At 40.6% G+C, this 16,801-nt stretch overlaps 1 protein-coding gene across 2 annotated transcripts in view; it reads right to left on the bottom strand.

The window, feature by feature from the left end:
* Nucleotides 1-16,801, bottom strand: part of Ccny (cyclin Y) — a 166,382-nt gene that overhangs the window by 101,345 nt on the left and 48,236 nt on the right. Inside the window, exon 2 of one of the 2 annotated variants that reach the window (XM_087206937.1) lies at nt 8,436-8,594. The exons of the other annotated variant lie outside the window; for it this stretch is intronic. The gene's annotated coding sequence lies outside the window, so the exon portion shown is untranslated. The remainder of the gene's footprint in view (nt 1-8,435; nt 8,595-16,801) is intronic. 2 annotated transcript variants of the gene reach the window in all.

Below are 16,801 nucleotides of genomic sequence, written 5' to 3'. Positions count from 1 at the left end.
GAGGCTTCTGAGTCAGCGTGCCACAGCTCCCAGTAAAGAGTAAGAGGCTTCCGGGCCAACGTAACAGCGCCTACAGCACACAGGAGGTAAGCCACACAGACGGCAGCAGTACCCACCCCATCTTCAAAGTGAGAAGACATGTAAACAAGCCTCAGAACCAGACTTCCAGGTCACCTACAGCAACCCCAAAAAGAATCGAGATGGAACACTCTGATACTCAACCACCTGGACTCTGAATTGGCAACAAAAGAGGATTGGGAAAAAATGAAATCAGAAATAATCTCTCAGATAACAGCAGACATTGTGCCCATAGTGCAAGACATGATTAATAAATCTAGAGAAGACAGATAAAAAAATAGAGGAGCTGAGGAACATGGTGGAATCCCAACATAGGAAACAAATGGATTCCATAAAACAGATGCAAATAGATTTCCAGGAGATTAAAAACTCCACTGAAAGTCTATGCAGCAGAATGAGCCAATGTGAGGACAGAATTTCAGATATAAAAGATAAGAACGCAATTAGTGACCAGGAAAAGAAAATTGCTTTAAAATTGTAAGGCACCACGAGAAATCACTCCAGCAGCTGCTAGATGATGCAAAGAATAACATAAGACTGACTGGAGTCAATGAAGAAACAGGAGACAATGCAGGTGACATAAAAAACTCTTCACAGAAGTGATGGCAGAAAACTCCCTAAGCAGGGGAAAAGAATTTGACATACAGATAAGTGAGGAATATAGGACTCCAAATAGCCTTGATCAAAAAAAATCTACAAATAGGCATATAATTGTTAAGATTCCAGAAACCCAACAGAAGAACAGAGTTCTACAAGTAGTGAGAGAAAAGAAACAAATCACATACAAAGGAAAGCCCATCAGAATCACAGTAGACTTCTCAATGCAAACCCTCAAGGCAAGAAGAGCTTGGAGTGACATATTCCAACCCCTAAAGGAAAACAGCTTCCAACCCAGATTGATGTACCCTGCAAAACTATCTTTCAAAACTGATGGAGAAAGAAGATATTTTCATGACAAAGAGCACCTTACGAACTTCCTGAATACCAAACTAGAACCCCCCCAAATTTTAGACAAAATCCTAGGAAAAGATGAGGATCACAACCCTAGGAAGCCCAGCAGAATGAATCCACTGAGCACGACAAGAAATTAAACGCAAAGGGGGAGAATCCAACAAAAAGAAAAAGTCATGACAATGGTAAGTCAATACGTATCACTTATAACGATCAATGTTAATGGTCTCAACTCACCAATCAAAAGAAATAGACTAGCTGGGGATTTAGCTCAGTGGTTCCACTGCCTGCCTCACAAGCACAAAGACTCGAGTTCAATCCCCAGACCAAAAACAAAAAAAAAAAACAAAAGAAATAGACTGGCAGAATGGGTCAAGAAGCAACACCCAACAATATGCTGCATACAAGAAACACACTTAATTCAAAAAGAAACTCATAGACTAAAAGTTAAAGGATGGAAAACAATACTCCATGTGACAGGAAGCCAAACAAAGGCAGGAGTAGCTATCCTCTTTGCAGATCAAGTAGATTTCAAACCAACACTAATTAAGAGAGACAAAGAAGGACACTACATCCTTGTAAAGGGAACAATCCAAGAAGAAGAGATGGCAATCATAAATATCTATGCACCAAACACTAGTGCACCCAACTATATAAAACAAATACAAACGGACATGAAAAATCAGATAAGCACTAATACAATATAGTGAGGGACCTCAACACTCCACTGTCACAAATAGATCAACTAAACAAAAAATAAGCAACGAAATACTAGAACTCTATCAAACTCTTGAACAAATGTACTTAACAGATGTTTACACAGTGCTCCAACCCACAAAATCAGAATACACAATTCTTTTCAGCTGCACAAGGGTCGTTTTCCAAAATAGGCCACATACTCGTTCATAGAACATATTTAGGTAAGGGCAAAGGAACTGAAGTTATCCCCTGTACATTATCAGACCATAGTGCGATGAAATTGGAGATCAATGCAAAAGAAACAGCAAAAAGTCCATAAAAACATGGAAATTGAACAACATATTACTGAATAACCTAGAGATCACAGAGGAAATTAAAGAAGAAATCACACAGTTCCTTCAATACAATGACAATGACAATACAACATATCAAAATCTATGGGACACAATGAAAGCAGTCTTATGAGGGAAATTCATAGCAGTGAATACACATATTAGGAAAACAAAGCGAGCCCAATTAAACAACCTAATGCTGCACCTCAAACTTCTAGAAAAAGAAGAGCAGGACAAACCCAAAGCTCATACAAGGGAGGAAATTACAAAGATCAGAGCAAAAATCAATGCAATGGAGACTAAGAAAACGATACAAAAAAATCAATGAAGCCAAGAGTTGGTTCTTCGAAAGAAACAAAATCAACAAACCCTTAGCCAACCTTATTAGAAAAAGGAAAGAAATGGCCCCAAAATCCATGCAATTAGGAATGAAAAGGATGAAATTAAAACAGACCTAGTAGAATTCCAGAGGATCATCCATACCTACTTTGAGAACCTATACGCCAATAAGATGAAAACACAGAAGAAATGGACAGATTCCTAGACATGTATGAATTACCAATGTTGAACAAAGAAGACCTAAAAGTTCTAAACAACCCAGTATCAATCAATGAAATTGAAAACGTAATTAAAAACTTACCAACTAAGAAAAGCCCAGATCCTGAAGGTTTCACTGCTGAATTCTACAAGACATTTAGAGAGGAACTACTGCCACTACTGTTTAAACTCTTCAATGAAATTGAAAGGGGAGCAATATTCCCAAATTCATTCCCGGAAGCAAGCATCACCTTGATCACCAAAAGAGAGAAAGATCCAATCAAAAAAGAGAACTATAGGCCAATCTCACTAATGAACATAGCTGCAAAAATCATTGATACTGGCAAATAGAATGCAGAAGATCCTCAAGAAGATCATACACCATTACCAAGTGGGATTTATCCCAGGGATGCACGGATGGTTCAACATATGCAAATCAATCCATGTAATGTACTATATCAATAGAGCTAAGGACAAAAACCATATGATCATCTCAATAGATGTAGAAAAATCATTTGACAAAATCCAACATGCATTTATGATAAAAACCCTACAAAAAATTGGAATAGATGGTCTCCACCTCAATCTGATAAAAGCCATCTATCAAAAACCAACAGCCAATATCACACTAAGTGGTCTAAAACTGAAATCCTTCACACTAAAATCAGGAATAAGACAAGGATGTCCACTATCACCATTCCTGTTCAATACAGTTTTGGAAACATTAGCCACGGCAATTAGACAACAGAAAGAAATCAAAGGAATAAAGATAGGAAATGAAGAAGTCAAATTGTCATTATTTGCAGATGACATGATACTCTATATAGAGGACCCCAAGAACTCCACCAAAAGTCTTCTAGACTTAATAACCAAATTCAGTAAAGTAGCTGGTTACAAGGTCAACACACAAAAATCAATAGCTTTCCTCTACACAAACAACAGACTCACTGAGAGAGAAACAGGACAAACAATTCCTTTCACAGTAGCACGCAAAAAACCTGAAATATCTAGGAATCAACCTAACAAAAGAAATCAAACACCTCTTCTCTGAAAACTATAGCCCTCTGAAAAGAGAGACTGAAGATGATATCAGAAAATGGAAAGACATCCCTTGCTCCTTGATAGGAACAATCAACATAGTGAAAATGGCCATACTTCCAAAATTGCTATACAGATCCAATGCAATCCCAAATGAAATCCCAGTAGGATACTTCATGGACCTGAGAAAACAACCCAAAAATTCATTTGGAACAAAAAGAGACTCAGAATAGCAAAAGCAATTCTAGGTTACAGAGACATGTCAGGAGGTATTATATAAACCCCAACTTGAAGCTATACTACAAAGCTACTGTGATAAAAACAGCACGGTACTGGCAAAGAAATAGACCCAAAGACCAGTGGAACAGATTAGAAGATGCAGAAACAACACCAGACACACTCAGCCACCTCATCTTCAATAAAGGAGCCAAACACCCTCACTGGAGGAAAGATAGCCTCTTTAATAAATGGTGCTGGAAAAATTGAGATTCAACTTGCCTAAGATTGAAACTAGACCTGTATCTCTCGCCATGCACTAAACTAAAATCCAAATGGATTAAATTCTACACATTAAAACAGAATCGCTGAACTGGCTGGAACAGAGGTTAGGTAGAACTCTTGAAGACATTGGTGTAGGGAAAGATTTTATGAACAAAACCTCAGTTGCCCATTAAGCAGCACAAACAATCGACAAGTGGGATCTCTTCTTATTAAAAAGCTTCTGCACAGCAAAAGAAACCACCAGCAGTGTGAAGAGACAACCCACAATGTTGGAAAAAATTTTCACCAGCTGTCCCTGAGACAAAGGTCTACTATCTCAAATCTATAAAGAACTTACATAATTCAGACCTCCTAAATTTAAAGACCCAATCCAAAAATGGGTATCTGAAATGAACAGACATTTCTCAAAGTAGATATAGCAAATAAGCATATGAAAAAATGTTCAACATCACTGATCATTTGAGAGATGCAAATGAAAACAATGCTGAGATTCCACCTCACCCCAGAAAGAATGGCTGCTATCCAGAAATCAACCAATAACGAATGTTGGTGGGGCTATGGGGAAAGAGGAACACTGCTCCACTGCTGGTGGGAGTGTAGACTGGTGCAACCACTGTGGAAATCAGTATGGAGATACCTCAAAGAACTAGGACTGGAAGTCCCATTTGACCCAGCCTTTCCCCTGCTGGCTATCTTCCCAAAAAATTTTAAAAATCATACCACAGTGATATACGCACACCCACGTTCATAGCAGCACAGTTTGTAATAGCTAAAACTTGGGGGAAAAAATGTTAACTACATCAGGTTTATTACACAAAATAAAAATTATTAATTCATGAACTCCTTCTGTATACCTGTTTCTTCCTTTCTTCCCTCAGGTTTCCACTATACCTCTTTTCCTAGTCAAGCTTCAAAATAGTCTCTCACCTTACTCCCTGCTTCAAATAGCCTCAAAACCTGGCCTCAGTCTCCCTCTCTCAACTGAAACTACTCTCACCCAGTCATCAACCATTTTCCACCACCTCAGCACACTAAAGCAATGTACTCACTCCTGCTTCTCTGCTCAGTCTCTCCACGTAATTCCCTTCCTCTGACCCTTGCTGTTGCACACAAGGCCCAAATTTTGACCTAATTACTGCCAGTTCCTGGTACACTGTCCTGGTCCCATGCACTCAGGAAAAAAAAGTGAAAAATCCTTCTCTGATGTCTGCAGTGGGTGGAGAATAGGAAGTAGGATGGAGGGAGCAGCAGTATAGCTTCTGGAATTTGATAACCCTTTTCTGCTCTTCCTACAATTTGACTTCTTCCTCTGAAGGCTCTCCTTCCTTAAACTCAATTCCTGTAGTTCCAATGACTCATTTCCTATAGCCTTCAAAATCCATCTTTAAATTTAAGGCATATGTCTCCACTGACTTTCAGATCTAAACTGCCAACCACCAATGGACAATCCCACTCGTTGTACTATATGTGTCAATTTATCTGTCCCTAAAACATATTATTCTTTTTATAATCCCAAACAGTTAATGGAACCACTGGTCACCCTCTTGCCAAAACACAAATTCTAAAAATTTACCTGATCTCTTCCTCATATATAAATCCAGTCATTTCTCCTACTGTATTTGGAAGCTCTTCTCATTTCCATCACTACTTAACCATCTTAACTGATGTCTCAGATCCTCCTAACTTCGCTCTCTACCTCTCATCTACCCACCATCCATTTCCATCCTCCATAATACTTCATTAGAACTATCATTTTAAAATACGAATCCAAGATAAGTGTGATGGCAGTCTCAGCTACTAAGGAGGATCAGGCAAGAGGTTTACTAGAGCTCTGAAGTTTGAGACCACCTTCACTATCAGTGGAGTCCCACCTCAAAAGGGGGTGGGGGGAGCATGCACCCACAAATCTAACTTAATTTGTAAAAAATTTTGAAAAAAAACACAAACAAATCACGGTCACCTGCCCAATAATTTCTTACCATCCATCATCAGAGACTGACATTCCTCTGATCCCTTCCCCTTCATTATTCATACTGTGTATGTTCCAAACACAACATCTCTGCTTCCTAAATACATAATGTTATTTCACACTTATGCACTGTGAATGCCTCTCTCTTGGCTAAAATGTCCTTGTCCTGTAAGAAAACTCCTGTCCTATAAAACAACGCTCAAATTCCAATTCCTGTTAGCAAAATCACCTCCATGCAATTTACATATATCTCGTCTCATTATTTCACTACGTTTTAATTACAAAGCCATCTCTCCCACCATACTATGGGCCTGATTCATATAAATGAAGCTGATATGCATCAGATGTGTGTATATGATAGTTAATAAACTGTGAATTAATTTAATGTCTTTAATGATTCACACAGTTTTGTTGCAAAGTTCTAAGTTTAACATTCAAGGTCAATGAATTTGTCCCTTATTTAGTTCCCTAACTTTAATTTATACTTACTTGATACATCATCCGTATCTTCTACATCCACCAAACTGATAAGACTCATGCATGAACCACCTTCAGGTGATTAGCAAACTTCTCCATGAATGGCCATGTAGTATTTTAGGGTTTGTAGATCACACAATTTTCATAGCAACTACTCAATTCTGTGTGGCAGAACAAAAGTAGCCATAGACTACATAAATACACAGGAGAGGCTTTGTTCCAATAAAACTTTATTCATAAAAACAGGCCTCTAGCAGAGGTTTGCCGTGCCCTAAACTAATCTCCACCTCTGAGCCTTGTTCACACCGGTCCTCTAGCAGAGAAAGTCCCCTCCCTCCTCTTCACTGTCTATGTGCCTGCCTGAGTTCCAGTCTACAGTGGAGCCTTGAGTTACGACCAGCCTGACATATGAACATCTTGGGCTTTGACCAGAATTTTAGTTTTAACTTATAACCAAAGTCTTGAGTTATGACCCAAATGCCAGCTGCTTGCCTGGTTGTAAACAAAGACTCACAATGCCAGAAAAGCATAAGCATCAGTCTAAATGTGTTTGTGGATGTGATTTCAGTCAGTGCCTTACATAATCACTATGATTACTGGTATCAAAATAGCCCCCAAAAAGCTAGAAAACAAGCTAAGGAAGGAAGGAAAGGTAAAGAAAGCAATCACAATAGAACAGAAGGAAATTGTGGAGAAATGAGAGTGGCATTCGTGTGACCAATCTAGTTAGTATGTACAGCATGTAGAAATCCATCTCAACAAGCTTACAAAGAAAAGATTTATATAAGGGAGTTAGTGTTGCTAAAGGTGTCACTCAAATTAGTAAGTCATGATCAACAGTGTTAGACAAGGTAGAAAGGATATTATTAGTGTGGATAAATGAAAGGCAGGTGGCAGGTTATAGCCTGAGTCTATAATTTGTGACAAAGCTAGGGCTATAAATGCAGATCTTGTAAAGGATAATCCATCAATGAGTGATAATGGTGAAAGATTACATGCCAGTAAGGGGTGGTTTCACAATTTTAAAGCGAGAACTGGGGTTCACAGTATAACTAGGCATGGTGAAGCAGCCAGTGCTGATAAAGGGGCTGCTGAAAATTGCATACACCGCTTCGAAACAATGACACAGAGAAATGGCTTTTGCTCTCATCAAGTTTTCAACTGTGATGAAACTGACCTTTTCTGAGAGAAAATGCTCAAGAGAAAATACATTACTCAGGAGAAGAAGAAAATGCCAGGCCACAAGCCTATGAAGGATAGGCTAACCTTAATGCTATGTGCCAATGTGAGTGGTGACCTCAATATAAAGCCTCTCTTGGCTTATCACTCTGAGAGCCTTAGAATGTTCAGAAAATATAGTCATGAAGAATAGGTTAGGGGTTATGTGGAGATCGAATGCAAAGCCTAGGCAACAAGCCTAGGTAAGAAGAGTACTATTTCTTTTGTGGATCTGGGAGGCTTTCTGTCCTACTGTTCAGAAATATCTAGAGGACAGAGGTTCACTACTCAAGGCTCTCCTCATCATGGACAATGCCCTTGCTCACCCACGAGATTTGGAAGAATTGGCTAAAGAATTCCCATGGCTTCGGTCAAGTTCCTCCCACCTAATATGACTCCTCTACTGCACCCTATGGACCAGCAGGTTGCAGCTAACTTTAAAAAGCTATATACCAAGAAACTGTTCCTGCAGGGCTTCCATATGGTCTCACAAATTTAACTCTTAAAAGAGTTCTTCAAGGAACATTACAACATCCTGTCCTGTGTGGGGTTAATCGAGAAATGCTGGCCCAATGTCTGTCTAAGGACACTGAGATCTGAGAGACTGTGTAGAGGAGCCTAAGCGTTCAACTGACCCTGTGGTTGATGACATTGTCACTAAAGCAGAGTCCACAGGCTTGCAGGTAGACAGCGATGATGCTGAGGAACTGCTGGAGGAACACTCAGAGGAATTGTCCACAGAGAACTTCAGCAAATTCTGTCTGAGCAACAGAGAATGGCAGCTGAGGAGCTTTCTGAAGAGGAAAGGGGATACCAACAATCAGTGCAGCAAAGTCCTTCTTCTGAAATAAAGGAAATCCTGAAAAAATGAACAGAGTTACAAACATTTGTAGAAAAGACCCACCCAATTTCTGCATTCACTTGCTAAATGAAAATGTTATTCATATTAATGTTAAAGAAAAGACAGAAACAGACAACCTTAGACCAGTTTTTAGTTCTGAAAAGGCTGACACCTAGTGAGCCAGAGGCAGGTCCTAGTGGGCTACAGACTCTCCCAAGGAGAGAAAGGACACCAGAGAGCGAGAGTCCTGATGATTTTATGGAAGGGACCTCTCCTTCCAAACAATAACCAGCTTTCATTTCATCCTCCCTTCCTGCAAGCCAAACATGTCAATTTGAATGGTGAGTACAGTATGGAATTGTTGTTTCCATTAAACTAGGCACATTTTATAATGTTTTGGTGAATATACTAGGAAAATTATTGGTGTTTCTGGAATTACGCACATTACACAAGGCTTTTTTTTATTATGAAAAGGTTATTTGGAGGCTTGGGGGGAAAATGGGATAAAATAAAATTGAGCAAAAAGAAAAAGGGTTAGTTAAAGGGTGCTTTGGGAGGTTCAGAAAGCATTATGGATACTTCCATTATTTCTTTTTTGTTTTGTTTTTGGTATTGGGGATCGAACTCGGATCCTTGCGCTTGTGATGCAGGCAGCAGAACCACTGAGCTAAATCCCTGGCTCCATTATTTCTTATAGGAAAAACAGTCTTAACTCACAACCAACTTGAGTTACAACCAGCCCTCATGAATGAATTTAGTTTTAACTCAAGGGTCCACTGTACTTGCACGCACTTGACCAGCCCCAATAAGTGCTGCTCCTTTATACTTCTTCAGTACTTATCTAAACATCACATGACAAAAGCCTCTGCCACCCAAAGCTGTTAACTATCTATGAACACAAAGGCCATTTTGGGCCAAGGATGTAGCACAGCAGCACCACACCTGCCTGGCAAGTGCAAGGTCCTGATTCGGATCCCCGTACTGGAAAAAAAAAGAAAAAAGAGGCCGTCAATCAAAGGCCATTTTGCCACCTGTCCACTACAGGCCCTGACTTGGAGCATAGCACTGGCCCAGTCCAAGTACACCACCCTACATACCAGGAGCTACATCAATGCTTCCTGCTGGTCACAGATGCTAAGCCACATTACTATCTGAGGAGTTATACCTAGGCACTGCTTTACACTGACTTCTAAGCTATTACTTAAAAATTTAACAATAACTCTAGCTTCTTATATTATATCTATAAATGGAAATATTCCCTTTTATATATCTTAAGTAAAATCATCTTAAATTACAAGGTCAAGTTTGTTTCCAGACTCATTTTATTTTAGAAATAAAAAGGTAAACAGTATCACTAGCTGAAAGGAACTTAAGTAAAGGCATTTATATTTTATAGAAGGCATTAATTCTTACATTATGCTAATAGCCTGCATTTAAAAGCCCAATTTCTAAGCTGTAGTACCACTAATAAAGCATTAAAATTAAGAAAATAACAAGTACACAGAATGCAGACATACAGGAAAAGAAATTCTCTGCCACCCTCTGAAGCCACTAACGTGCAACATCTGGGAAAGCTGTTATTTGTCTTGTCACTGTTCTTTCAAAGTGAAAGTAATTCCAAAGAAGACTGCTTCTGCTTTTTCACTAACAATAGTTCAAAAACCATCTTGTTCTCAGCTCACAATGGCTCCATTCTGCAACATGGTAAAACAGGGCTGCATTTAGAAGCAAAAGGCTGAGACACCCGTCAGTGCTGCATCTCCCCCAAACTACACCAGGCCTCATTCAGTTCCTTAAAGGACCCTTCTTGCCTTTGTATTTCGGGCAAATGGACATGGGTCTTCACAGGGAAGCCCTGCTAACAACATAGAATGACCTCTAACCTGGTGCAGGGAGGGATCGCATGATTTCTTAATGCCTTAGTCCCCCAGCAATGTAACAGGAGTAAGAGCACTCACCCTTACACAATTCCATGGGAACACTGTTGAAATGATGGGCGAAAAGAGATGTCTGCCACATGAAAATCTGGACATATTTCAGTATAGGTAACTTTTAAGTTAGACTGTCTCTCTTAGGGCGAAATTACCATGCATTATTCACAAATGGATCCCATGCTTATCAGAAGTAAAGATAACCAGGGGTTGGCATCCCACTGTGTTCCATTATGTGTCATTCTACTTTGCAACCTGCTTCGGGCTCTGTCACTTCTGAATGCTGAGACCCACCAAATATTTCCAGCAGCTGTTTTGAATTCTCTTTTCTTCCTCCACAGGTCACCCAGGTGCGCCTGGACACAGTGAGAAGGGATCTACTTCACTGGTATAAACTGCATTCAAGAAAGTCAAAGTTTATTTTAAAAGACATCTAGGAAAGAAATGAGAGGTAAGATCTAGAACAGGGATGAGGAAATCCAGCCCAGGGTGTCTATGTTAAGTGAAGTATAATTAGAGCTCAGCCAGGCCTATCTTTTACATTTTTTCATGGTTGCTACTAAGCCACAATGGTTCAGTGGCTTAAACAGAGAGCGTGTGACCCTCTCCAGAATGAGTCCGTCGACCTCTGCCCTAGAGCTAAGGACAAAAAGTCAAGACTGTACATGAATATTGGGGAACTATCCTGATGCATGGAGTGCAAATGTCATTCCCCAGGAAAAAAGAATGTCTATGATAAATTCATCTTTAAGAGGTGTAATCCCAGCACTCTGCAAGGCTGAGGCAAGAAGGCAGCAAATCTGAGCCCTTTCTGGGCAACTTAGTGACTTAGCAAGGGCTAGGGTTATAATTCAGTGCTAAGGCCTCAGGTTCAATACCCAGTACTGGAAGGGACCAGGGGCAGGGGGGATGCCCCTTTGGTGACACACATATAATCTCAACACTCTGGGAGGCTTAGGCAGGAGAATCTCAAGCTTCAGACCAGCCTGGGTAACTTAGTGAGACCCTGTCTCAAAATAAAAAAATGGGCCAGGGATGTAGCTCACCATCATAGCACCTGCCTGGCAAGCATGAGCCCCTGAGTTTGACTCCTGGCACAAATAAATAAATAAATAGGGCTACGGATGTATCTCAGTGCAAAGGTCCTGAGTTCAATCCCCAGTGCCAGATTGGGTCGGGGGGAGGGGTTATAGTATATAATTCACTTTGTTCCCTAATTAGACAAATAAATGAGACATCTTTCATTATTTCTAAGTGACTACCTTTTCCTCCCTGCCTTTCTAATTTCACTAACTCCTACTCTGCCTCCCCTGCCAGACTGGTTATTTTCTGTAATTGTTCCTAGAGCTCAGAATAGTATCTGTCCTTTGCCCAGAGCCCTATCCAAGGCTATATTAAAACCAGATAATCATCGTTTTAATACCAACTCACTCCTTTCCTTTTCTCAGCAAAACTGGATCCGCAGATACTGCAAGATCTGGATTTTTAAATTCTGTTTACAGCTTCAGTGGCAAGGAATGGGCATCAGCTCTGGCTCCCTGCCCCATATACCCTCCACGTAGACACTCTTCTTGTTGCTGGTGCATGTGTAACCTGAATGTGTGGTTGCAGTTCAGTTACAAGTGGGCACACCTGGGAAAGGTTAAGCCATATACTACGATCTCTGTGGCCCTGGGTATCCTCTAGAGTCCGAGCATTTAAGAAGCAGCAGGAAATCCCACAGGGATATTTTAAGTGAGCTGTTCTCTGAAGAATTTCAGACAACCCTCCACCAAAATGAATGAGCCTTTCTTTACAGACTTAAAAATCGACTAGCAATCTGCCTTTGACTGAAATAACTCACCAAACTATGTTTTCATGAAAATCTAAATCTGAAATTAAATCATAAAACTGACAGATCACAAATGAATTTTTTTTTTAACAAATAAATCTCTGAAGACCATTTAGTTTAATTTTTCCACTAGCAGAAGGCATTTGATACCAATCCCAAGCCCTTCAGCTAGTGAGTGATTGGGCCAGAACAGGACCTAAGGAGCTTGTATGCAGCCCAAACTTTCCAAGGCACAGGGTCAAGATGGAACACAAGGGGCGAAATCCTTTCCTGATGGGGAGAGACACTGGCACACTACTCATGGGGACATACAGTGAACACCTTGCAACTATCCCTTCAGGATTTCTTCTGGGGCTTCTGGTGGGGGAAAGGAGTGGAAATGTAGGAAGCCCAAACCTGAGTCAAATAAATGTATCCTAAAGGTGACTGGACCTTTCCTGCCCATAGAGGACAGCCTCTCTCGACTACCCCACGAAGGCATCAAAACCAGATCAAACAGGCTGGGGGCTTTTGATATTGATGTTTCCTGATTTTGTACATGCCCAAACTGACCCAGGCTCTAGAATATTCCTGATGAGAAATATAAACTCTAAGGCAAGAATTTGGAAACAGCTACCAAAATTTAAAATGCATATACTACTTCCATTTCCAAGATCCATGTATGTTTCTCTATTCCTCTTGCTACACACAAAATTCCTTGGACATTATATATAAGACAAATGTAAGAAGACTCTGAAAAGCAGGAAGAAAAAAAGACTGGCTAAGGACACTAAGATCAGAGGAACGACAGTGGTGAGTTTTTAGATCTTCTTTTTACCTCATAAATCTTAGCCTGGGAGTTGAAACAGCAAGCATGCTGAAAATGTAAATAGGTGCAGTCCAGAAAAGCACCTGCTCTCTAGCCAATGACAGAAAGGGCCCCCTCAAGCACGACAGAAAATTTTTAGACAGTTACTGCTTTACCCCAGATGGTTTGTGGCCTGGCCCCACACACAACAGCAAAGGGTAAATGGAGAACCTATGCCACTACACTGGTGAGGCAGGAACAGCTGACCAACACTTCTACAAGGGCAGTCACTTTGGGCCAGTCATGACTAGCTGTCCCCTCCATCCAGAAGCCTTAAAATGAAAACATGTGGGGAGGGAGAACTCCCACCAGGCTTAACAAAGGGCTCCACCCCCTTGAGTATCATCCAAGTGAGGAACTCAAAATTCTGCATCACCTAAAGTAATAAGGCAGGGCTGCTCCATTTCCTGCCAAGGCAACGTCTTAAGTACAATCAGACAGGTTAAAATAAGAACCAGGATCTTCGACTAGGTGTGCAGTGGTAATGCATATGTGAGGCTTTGGGGTCTGATCCCCAGCAAATAAAGAAAAGGGTAGAGGGTATTGAGAGGAAGGGGAAGAGGGGAGAGGAGGGGAAGGGAAGAGGAAAGAAAAAAAGGAGAAGGGAAAGAAGGAAAGGAAAGAATGGAGAAACAAGAAGTCCAAACTTTTAATTTAAAAAATTGATCATACAAAAAAGCTAGAAAAACCTCAAGCTAAATGAAATAGAAATATATGCCAGCACAGTGATCACAAAGATGTTAAAATTATCCACGATTTTAAAGCAGTCATGATAAAATTATCCAATACGTATAAAATCATGAACATGAAAAAAGAGATGTTTGTAACAAAGTAAGAAGAATCTCGGCAAAGAAACAGAAGATACAAAGAAGTACCAAATAGACATTTTAAAACTGAGAAATAAAAACACCTGAAACAAAAGCTCAGTAAATGGGCTCAACAGCAAAATGAATATAAAAAAAAAAATCAGTAAAAGCTGAGACAAATTTCCCCACTCAACAGATGTAAGCTACAATTCTTTTCAATGAGTGAATAGAGTATGACTATTTTACAATAAGACAATCCTTCACATGACTTATCCTCAGGTGGACACGCATGGGGCACACAGTGGCAGGACACAGCCCAGTCTGACAGGCACGAGGTGCACCGCCCGGTAAGGGTGAGCCGGATGTCACCCTTTGCCTGGAGCCTGCATGTACAGCCCATCCTGTTTTCCCTGCACAGTAACCTGTGAATGGGCAGAGTGGTGCCCCCCCCATTACCTTACAGATGAGGAAACTACGCGCCTTACACTGCAGGGACAGCCTGCGACTTCTAACTCCCTGTCTCCTGATAATATTTCCAACCGCCCTCTTCTGTGTAGGTCCCTCAGCAGACACTATTCTCTGCCATCGAGTAGGCTGATGCATACCCACATCCTGGCATCTCAGCCCCACCTCGGGCACAGTTTCTGTGAGGCAGGGGCTCTGGGTCTCTCCTTGAGCCATCCCTCCAAAGCTCGCCACAGATGCTTCTGTTCATTCACATCCCAAATGCAAGTAAAACAAGAGCAGGAAACAAAAGGCAACAAACGAAAAGGCAGAGAAGGAGGAATAAGGAGTAAAAAGTGAGAAAAAGGGGGCCGGGGATTTAGCTCAGTGCTGCAGCACCTGCCTCCCAAGCGCAAGGTTCTGAGTTCCATCCCGGGTTCCAAAAAAAAGTGAGAAAAAGAGAGAAAAACAGAACCAGTAACTGAAGTAACAAAAAACAGTTTATGCCCCACAGAGTCCACAGATTAGACCACCAAATCTGCCTAAAGTTGGATAAAAACTACAATCATTCTCAAAACTGTCCTGTGAAGAAGGAAAACAGGAAGGTAATCCTGAAAACACCCATAGTTTCCCTCAGAACATCCCTAAGAATAGAGTAACACCACATAAGCAAAACAGTGGTTCTTGTTTTTTAAATCAAAAGAGGAGGGCCTGATAAAAGGTCACATAAGGGTAAAGAATAAATATAACAAATGAAAATAAAGTTCAACATTCATTGCATTCCCATAGATGACATTTTTAGATACCACTTCAAGAAGCACAAATTTGCAAAGTTGTACACAAGGACACGAGTCCACAGCCAGTGCCCCCCACAGGACGCTAAGCGGCTGGACAGCCTGTGCACCCAAGCCGTCCCTGTGGCCGGGGAGTTATAACTAATTGATGAGGGCAGAAAATGACACAACTATTACTCTCCCCTGAACTTGCTATGCCCAAATCCCCATTTCAGACAGAGGGAGACAACATAATAACTCATTTATGGCACTGGGCTAGTGTCTTCTAGACTTAAAGCCTTTGTGGGAAAAATCCAAAGCCATAATGAGTGCCCACATCAGAACCACATTAGCAATTTGGGTCGCTTCCTCTTTGAACTACGTGTTACTTTCTTTAATATGCTCAAGAGAATTAATTAACAGAGGTTTCTTTTCTAGCAAAGAAAATGCAACAATTGGTTCCTCAACATTGGTTCTCTTCTTTGTCAATCGCCAGAGCATGAAATGACCGATGAAGCCCGCAGCACTAAGACTGCATTCAAGGAAGCACTGCTAATGCAAATCAAATTCTCATGGCACAGGGCAGCACCTCCAAAAGCGAGATAGTCAAACCAGTATCAATACACACAGAATCTGAGTTTCTTATCATTTTATCCACAACACACCTGTTTATTTTACTCAGGAACACTGAACATCATTTCCCATAACTTTTGACAACAGATACTATATGTTACACTTTTTGACAAAAACTTAAAAATTACACTTACGTGAGTGTACTGAAGGTTTAAAAGAAAATTTAAAAAGTGGTTTAAGTAAAAAAGGGCTGAAAAGTTCTACAGATTAAAAAAAGTAAATTTAAAATCTAAGCGTACAAAGGGAAACAATAATTTCATTCAAAAGGATTTATAATAGAAGAGTTGAATGGGGGGGAGCATCTCAGTTTACAAATATATATTACCTTAAAGAGATGTTAACCCGTGCACCAAACTGAATCCTCACTGAGCTGGTGAGAACAAAGTGGGTAATGTGTGCACAATAATTGCATGGCCCAATTCAAATTACTTAACAGTGTTTTACCGAGTCTCAGATACATTAAGGATTGAATAAAAAGACACAACAAGTTGGAAAGAAAATGTGGTGGCACACACCTGTGATCCCAGCCACCTGAGAGGCTGAAGAAGGGGGGTGGGGGGAGGGAGGGAGAGAGAGGGAGGGAGAGAGAAAGAGAGAGAAATTACCACACTGAGTCCTTCACTTCAGTACCTCTGCTTGCTAAACAAACAAAAAAAGAAACATACAAGTACCTCTGCTTGCTAGAAAGACCACTCAAGAGAGACTCCAGAAACTAGACGTGATCTCACATCTCACCTCTGTCACTACATAGCTGTGACCCTCCCTGGGCACTGGCTTTCTCAGCTGTAAAATTATAAACTAAATATTCTCTAAGGTTAATTTCCTGTTTTAAAATTACACATGGTGGAGAAACTGCTAAAGAAACTAAGAACTTACTGCAGCTTGTCCCCTTTCT

The sequence above is a fragment of the Heterocephalus glaber genome, unplaced genomic scaffold (genome assembly GCF_053883595.1).
Source record: "Heterocephalus glaber isolate CG9 unplaced genomic scaffold, H.glaber_assembly_v1.0 deba00000738, whole genome shotgun sequence".
Classification (NCBI taxonomy): Eukaryota; Metazoa; Chordata; class Mammalia; order Rodentia; family Bathyergidae; genus Heterocephalus; species Heterocephalus glaber.
Note: the sequence above shows the minus strand (reverse complement) of the source record. Positions and strands in the feature narration are given on the sequence as shown.